General features: G+C 46.4%; 1 non-coding gene across 1 annotated transcript; it reads left to right on the plus strand.

Moving 5' to 3' along the window:
- The first annotated feature begins 614 nt into the window (after positions 1–614).
- Positions 615–721, plus strand: LOC130741607 (small nucleolar RNA R71). Its single transcript, XR_009020495.1, has one exon. It is a non-coding gene; the product is annotated as a small nucleolar RNA R71 (small nucleolar RNA).
- Positions 722–8657: the final 7936 nt, after the last annotated feature.

Genomic DNA, 8657 nt, shown 5'->3' on the forward strand with positions numbered 1-8657 from the left:
AAGTTTCGGAAGAGAGCTTACCTTGGTGATTTTCGGACATTTGCTTTGCTAGCTGTCCCAATTAACTCTCCAAGCTCTTTATAGCCATCTCTTGGCTCTTGTAATTGCTCGCTGAATGATCAATGAATCTCTCGATCAGCTCCTCTAGACTCCTCTCGTCAACCGTCCTTTCAACAATTTGCAGCTGGACAAGTGACCCTTGTTCTGTGGTTGGAGCTTTCCCTCCTTGAGTCAATGCTCTGGTCTCGCTATCACCATCATTGACAGTACACTGGTTACTCACATGAAATTCACCACAAAACTTGCACTCCACACAAGTCATTCTTGCTCCAATTGACTTGGTCTCCTTTATATGCTTTCGGATCTCCGCTACTTCCTCGGAGAGTTGCTTGTTGGAGGCTATGAGCTTATCATAAGTTTCAACTTCAAAAGCACTTCTTCGGATTTGGCGTTCATTCTCGGAGTTCATGGCTCTCACCGCCATTTTTTCTATCAAATCATACCCCGCTTGTGGGGGAAGAGCATCGAACTCCCCATTCGAAGTCGCATCTAAGCCAAACCTTGATGAATATAATAAACCATCATAGAACTTCGCCACACATTCAGCTTGGGTGAGATTGTGTTGAGGACATTTCCTCAAAAGCTTCTTGAAATGCTCCCAAGCCTCATAAAGATTTTCATCTGAGGATTGTGCGAAGGTCATGATGTCATTCTTCAATTTCCTCAAAAGGGACCTTGGGAAGAACCTCGTTGTGAACTTTTCTGCAAGGTCTTCCCAAGTAGTGAGACTCCCTTGAGGTTGAGAATTTAGCCAATCCTCTGCTGCGTCCTTCAAAGAGAAGGGAAATAGGCTCAACCGAATTGCTTCCGAAGGAACATTCATCACCTGATAAGTGTTGCAATTACGGATAAACCTTTCCATATGAGCATGAGGATCTTCCGAGGAACCTCCACCATATTGGATTTGGCTCACCATGTTGATGAATGCCGGTCTCAACTCAAAGTTCCCCACTCCTTCGGGGATAACAATACTTCCGGGATAGTCAAAGCTCATGGACCCAGAAGTTAGTTCCTGAAGAGTTCGGTTGGCATTCTCAACTTCTTGTTCACGCAGTCGGAGGGTGATACCCTCTTGGATTCTTGCCTCAATATGGGCTTGCATCTCCTCCTTCGTCATACGGCCACCCATGACGTTGTCTCTCTCGAGAGCAACCTGTAAGTATGACACTTAAAACAGAGAAAGATTAGTAGCACCAATTCTAGACAAGTTCAAAACTTAAAACAAAACCACAAACATAAAGCTTAAACCAAAAATCGCAAAACAATTCCCCGGCAACGGCGCCAAAAACTTGTTGGTCAATCTGCAAGTGTACAGAATCTACCCGGTTTTAAATTATCGAACCTCGGGGAATTAGATTGCGAATTCAGTTTAAGAGTCAAGTTCAAGGTTGAAAAGCAAGTAAAATTCAGTTTTAAAGGTTGATTGTTTCTTTGATTGAGTGAAAGACAAGTGATCGAGTAATAAAGCGATTGAAATTCAGAAGTGAGATTGCCTTGGGTTCTTGTTCAACTAATTCAGTTTTAGCAAACCTTCCCTATTCAATAAATCCATAGTATCTCCTTGATGTTCTAGCCTAGTTAGTCATCTATCGATGCCTCGTAAAGAAAACCCTTTCTAATCAAAAGATAGGTTCAATTCCTTGATAACCTAAACATTTGTTGGAAGCACTAAGCATACAATTCAGGCCAACAAACCCCAACCCTTCCTCTATTCCTAGCAGCAAGTATAGAAGAGGTAATCTCACAACAAGTCCCAATTCTATAACAAACTCTCGTTATGATTATAGAAAAGTAAAAAGCTAGCATGCATTCAAGCTTGAAAGATAAAGCATAGGAGTAAGATTCAAGGGTTTACTCAGAACAACATGAATAGGAAAGGAATGAAAGCTAAAACATTCAAAGTCTTACAAAGAACCCAAAGCAAAAGGGGTTTTAGCCAAACATGGCTATGAAATCCATACAAGAAGATAAAGATGAAACCTGGAACATAGGACTTAGAGAAGGCTCCTCAAGCTCCAGAACCAAAACCCTATCTTCTAACTTATTACAATATGTGAAATTGACAAAAGGTTCCAAGAGAAATGTCTAAAAACCAATTTATAGGCAAAACAGGCGAGTATGGGCGCTCAGGCGCCAATTCAGAGCGCCTGAGCGCCAATTCCAGCTCAAAACAAGCTCTCTGGAAGGTAATTGGCGCATAGGCGCCAATTGAGCATGCCTAGGCGCCAATTCCAAAACCTGGAATATAGCTTAAAGAGGCTTTAAGAGAAGTTAAGAGGAAATTCAAAAGGTTTTCCTGCGAAGTCAGAGCGCCTAGGCGTGCTCCATTGGTGCCTAGGCGCCAATTCCAAAACCTGGAATATAGCTTAAAGAGGATTTAAGAGGAGTTAAGAGGAAATTCAAAAGGTTTTCCAGCGAAGTCAGAGCGCCTAGGCGCCAATTGCCTATAAATTGGCGCCTAGGCGCCAATGGACCACGCCTAAGCGCTCTGACTTCGCTGGAAAACCTTTTGAATTTCCTCTTAACTCCTCCTAAAGCCTCTTTAACCCTTTCTTCAATTCACCAAGCCACTTGGCCTTCCTCATTCATCAGTTTCAAACCTGGTAACTTAGGCACAAAGCAAAGGAGAAATCTAGAAGCTTCAAGAGTTAATTAGCAAAAAGATCCCTAAATTAAAATAGGAAAACTATGCAAGTCCTAAACTTACTTAAAATGCGAGAAAAGTCCCTATAAAACTACAAAATTACCAAAGCAAAGTAAATACACAAATAAAGATAAAAATGCATGAGAATGCATGAAACACTACATGAGACTCAACAAAAAGACTCGAAACAAACTAGGAAATGACCCTAAAAACACTACTAAACTAGGGTCATCAGAGTGCCGACAGCTGAAGGTAGCGGACGGCGAAAGCAATCTTGAGCGAACCTCTAAGGACGTAGTTCAGCAGACCATACAGATCCTGATCACCCAAATATTTCTGGTCGCTCTCAGTAAGCACTGAAGGTATGAAAAACGATAGAAATGGGGGGTTTGAATAGCGTTTTCAGAATAAAACTTCCCACTTAAGATTTTAACAAATCTTTCGAAACACAAGTAAAGTGCTTAAGATAAGAGATGAGAAAAGCACACAAGGATTTTATCCTGGTTCACTTGATGAATTACTCAAGCTAGTCCAGTCCACCCGTGAAGGTGATTTCTTCCTTCTTAGAATGAAGGCAATTCACTAATCAGAGATTTGTTACAACTGCACTTGAAACCTACAAGTGACTAATAATACACTGACTTAGCTCACACTAAGATTCACTCTCTTAGTCTTCTCTAGGATCCGATCAACCTTGATCTCCTAGAGGTAAAAATTAAACAACTGTTTAAAAAAAATATTGTTTACAAAGAGATTGCTTCTGAAAAGCTTGTAGTAAACACAATGAATTCGATGAAGAAAGATTGCTAAGAAGATTTGAATATTGCTTGCACGTATAAGTTTCTTAGACATCATCTTTCAGTCTTCAGCCTCTATATATACTCCAAGGATTAGGGTTTGAACATTGCATGGGAATGCTACCGTTGGAGGGCAGATCTGGGATTTCCAGCTTCTGCTGTGGCTGAGAATGTTAGGTTAGGTCGTCAGGATAGTACACTGCTTTTGTACTTTGGATAATGACGTGACCTTTAACCTTGTTGACTTCTGATCAGAGGAATGCTTCGTGTTGGAACTTGTGAAGCTTGTTGATCAGAGTCAGAGGGAAGCATGGATCCTCTGACCATTGTAGCTTCTGATTCTGAACTCAGAGGAGAAGTACTTGGTCTTCAGAGCCAGTTTGCTTCTGGACTTCAGAGTCTTCACTTTTCAGCTTCTGGATCTTCAGAGTCTTCTCAACCATCAGAGCTTTTGAACCTTCAGAGTGTCTGGGTTATCAAAACGTCTGGATCTTCAGAACTTCAAGTGAGCTGAGTCCACATCAGAGCTTGACTATCTTCAGATCTTCTGAAGCTTTACTACTGTTCAGTTTGAACATAGAGATTGCGAAAGCGTTGCTTGGGTCATTCTTTAAGCAAAGTGCTTCTGATTTGTGTGAGATAATATCAAGGTCAGAGCTTGTCATGAACACACTCAGAAAACACGTTAGAGTACCATAATTGTTCATACTTAAATGTTAACTTGTAATCATCAAAACATAGAGTTGTACTACATGATCAAAACTTGATCTTACAAGCACCAGATCGTCAATCTACTTCAAGTGTTCCTCACTGTTGGCGGCCTCGGGAAACCACATCGAGATGACCTTCCGAGGTCGCACCACACTCACCGGCTCCACTCGTTTAGCATTGAAGCTCCCCCCTCATCTTGATCGGTGGGCGGACCGGACTCAATGCGACGCCTTTTGGCAGTAGGGTCCCGTGACGCCTCTCCGCTGCCGACCGGACCGCCCCGCGAAGGGACGGGGACGGAACCTTGGTTCTCCGCAGCAGAGCCCTTCAAAGGGGAAACCTCTCCCTGAGTGTTCCCCCTCACGGTGTTGGCTGGACCTCTTCACCCTGCTCTTCCCGTCAGGGGGACTCGTTCCCCTGATCCCCCTCCTCGTCCGTCGACTCCTCGTCGTCAATCTACAACGCAACAAGGAGATCAGGATCAACACCCGCCATAGCTCCTGCACGACCACCAAAAGAGTTAATCAGCGAAAACATATGATGATAAACAACGGGAAAGCAAAAATAGGAGGGCAACATCATCGATACTTACGCAACATTTTAGCGTTCCTCCGAACGCTAAAAGAACACAAATCATAACATCTGAGGGGGCGGACATGAACCTTCTTTTCCCCCTCCATAAGGTAACGAATCGCTCCCGTCAAGAGACGCTTAAAGGTCAGGTCGGCCTCCGATAGAATGAAGTCACTTTCTCCTTATAGTGACCAACATTCCAAGCCAACGGGAAGCGCGGTCGCGTCCCACCGCTCGGTCCTGTCTCGAACCACCAGTACGGGGGAGGCACGGTTGGCACAACCCGGAAGAACTGATCCTTGAAGTCTTTGTAAGAATCAACGTAGGCCTTGAAGACGGGGAACGTCGTCCTCAAAGTCACCATTCCGTGACCGCCGTGCCCCTGGGTATGGGCAACGACAAAGAGATGGAAGAAAAGAGGGAGAGAAGGTGTCCATCCAAAAAAGGCGCACGCAACCTCGTACCCTCGAACGAATCCCCAACCCCCCGGGTGAAGCTGCGAAGGGGCCACCATCATATGGTGCAGCACCTCGACCTAGAAATCGGTCAACGACATCCTCACCTTCACCTTCTTCATCGTGAAGATGTGCATGTAGATACCGAAGGGGGGAGTTTGAGGGAGTCTCTCAGTCTTCCCCGGAGCGTAGACGTCATGGTCGGGCCCGATCTGCTTCTGAGATAGGTCGTACTGCTTCCGGAAGTTCCCCTCGTCCTCATTCGCGAAACATGACTCGATCCCCAATATCTCGCGACACCAATCGTCGAGAACGACCAAGTCCCCCTCAAGGTGGGGGTAATTCACCCGGTCGATCTTCTTCCGTTTCGGAGCGTCCTTTCTAGGCTTTGACTTGGAGCCCTCCCCGGGAGTTTTACCCTTCTTCTTATGATGACCAGCCATACCGGAACCTGCACAAGGGAAAACGTCGTATCAATATATTATCTAATTGAAAACGACTCAAAGGGGAGACCCGCTAGGATCCACCTTGTTCCCGGCAGGAAAGACGAACTCCGCACCGGCAGAAGGGCCCAAGGGAGGCCCCCACCGCTGCGAAGAGGGGGGAGACTACTCCACCCCAAAAAGGCACAACCTTCGGGAAAACCTAGGAAAAGGAGAGGGGAAAGAAGTAAAAGGAAAGGAGAAGGCAAAGTAGATGATATACTTACAAGGAAAAGTGGTGGGAACGAGGGACGACCGGAGCTTGCAGAGTACGACCACCGAGCAGTTAAGAACGACCACCACAAGAATAACACCAAACGGGGGAAAGTTTGAAACTCTTAATCAGAGAGAAAGAGGATTCAAGAAGCGAAAAAACGCAAATGAATCATCTTCCCCCCTTATATAGGAAACTGGAGAGGGGGGAAACGACGTTTCACCAACCCTAGCAACCCTAATGATGACGCTTGGGGGAGTGGAAAAGACCCCTCCAATCAGCACACGCTACGTCACTCCAAGGAAGTGAAACGACGCGACGCGTACCATGCCTTTTCACCTGCACCTGTCAAACGTCGTTTCACCTTACCTCTGTTTCCCGCCGTTAGAAATTCAAAACCTCCGTGCCATTACCGGCCCGACCGGTGAGGCACGAACTTACCCATCCGATGTGCCAACCCGTCCAGCGAGGCACAGACTCACCTGTCCAATGTTCTAACCCGCCCAAGTGGCACGAGCTCCCCTGTCTTGAACATCAACCCGCCCAGTGAGACTCGAAGTCATCCGTTTGACCTGTCAACCCGTCCATAGAGACACAGTCGCTCTCGCCCGGTTGAGTGCAGATAACAGCCCTGCGATAGGGGGTGTATCGGGAGAACAACCCGGTAAACCCCTTATCGAGTTTCTAGGGAACTTCACCCGGTAAACCCCTTATTCGGTTACCCGGAGGCGATCTCACCCTTAAGCTCATGCTCCACCTGGGCGATGGACCAGAGTTGGGGGACTACTGTTCCGGGAAGGCCTGAGTAAGGACGATCATGACCACCCAGAGGCGGCCTCAGGCGGTCTCACCCTTAAGCTCATGCTCCACCTGGACGGTGGACCAAAGTTGGGGGACTACTGTTCAGGGAAGGCCTGAGTAAGGATGATCAGGGCCACCCGGAGGCAACCTCGCCCTTAAGCTCATGCTCCACCTAGGTGGTGGACCAGAGCTGGGGGACTACTGTTCCGAGAAGGCCCGAGTTAGAACGATCAGGGCCACCCTAGAAGCGACCGGGACAGATACCATCTCTGAGGCGACCACCTGAGACCACGACTGGGCCGAGGCTTGCACCCGGAGCAGACAATCGCCCGCGTAGGGCGCCTTGCCTCAAGATAGCATTGGGACCGATCACCCTCCAGGACGGGGCCTGTTTGGACGACCACAGAAGGGACGGTACCTGTCTCTAAGATAGCCACCGGGCCCACTGGGTCGTACAAGGCCGTGGCGGACCCCACCACCTAGGAGTTGACCTAAGCCAACCACCCTACAGAACTAGAGTGGTTGAGTGCAAATCCCTAGGAACCCTGGACCGTTAGATCACTGCCTTACAGCATGAGGGACAGAGGATCCAACGACCCGCAACCAACCGGTACGGACCATGCATGACGATGCATGGCTCCAACCCTAATCCCTCTACGTGTATATAAGGGAGGCTTTCCCTTTATGCTAAGGTAACTTATTCTCATCATTCAACCTTCCTTCCTATTTATACCTCTACTTATTTTAGCATCAGAGTCCCTTGCAGGAGCCCCTCCCGGGATCGTCCAGCTCGCCGGCTCACCAGTCCCCCACTTCTCTCCGCTGCCCCTTCTCACCGGGTAGCTTGGTCCTCCCGATCATATTTACAGCAAATAGAACAGATTTTGTAGCACGAAATATTTTCTTGGTTATTTTTTATCTTTGAAGTGGTATTTATCCCTCTAGTTTTGTTTACCTTAGATCCTGCAATTGAATTGCCTAAACGAAATCCTGCAAACTAGATGTTCTACAGTACAACCACATTTGGGCAAAGCCAATAATTAAAACAAATGTCCAGAGAATAGAAACTGAAACTGAGTCGCGATGCGAAAATTGGAACCGATTTGACCAAACATGATCGAGTTGGGCTGAATCAAATTTAGGGCCTGTTTGGTACAATGTATAGTATAAGGCCTGATAGTATAAGGCCTGATTATATTAGGCCTGATAGGATAAGGCCTGATAAAATTTTAATACTATACAGCGTTTGGTCATACACTGTATAATTTGGTGGCAACACTGGTAATGTGGTAGTGGTGGTATTGAAAGGTCATGATGGTGGCAATCGTGGTGGATGGTGGTGGCGGCGGTAGTGGCAGTAATGGCGGTGGTGGATGGTGTCGGTGGTTGTAGAGGGTGGGGGCGGCGACAGTGGTGGTATGAAGGTATCAACTATGGTGGCAGTGGTGGAGCGTGGTGGTGGCAGCGACGACAGTGGTGGTGGTGGCGGCAACGGTGGTTGTAGTGGTGGCAATAGTGGCGGCGGTGATGGTGGAGGGTGGTGGTAGTCGTAACGCCCCGATTTCTCGAGTGTCACACAGTAATCCAAACGTCACAATTTTCGTAAAGAATTTTCGTCGTTCAATTAATTAATCTTTATTTACTGACAAGATTCTTTTTATAAAAACTCTTCAATACTTAAGTTTACAAACTCGCGGAAATGAATAACAACATAAACTTCTGTATTAAACAACTCTTCAATTAAAAGTAATAATCCAACATAAACATTATCCAAAACCACGGGCTAAGGCCCAAAATCTAAATACATCAAATATCCTTTGAAAAATAAAATAAGTACAAGATAGTTCAGTGCTACGCATCACTCGACCCCCAAAGGAAACAAACATCACTCAGAATCGGACTCCTCAAGCCACCCGCAAA

Source organism: Lotus japonicus, chromosome 2 (assembly GCF_012489685.1).
Source record: "Lotus japonicus ecotype B-129 chromosome 2, LjGifu_v1.2".
Lineage (NCBI taxonomy): Eukaryota > Viridiplantae > Streptophyta > Magnoliopsida > Fabales > Fabaceae > Lotus > Lotus japonicus.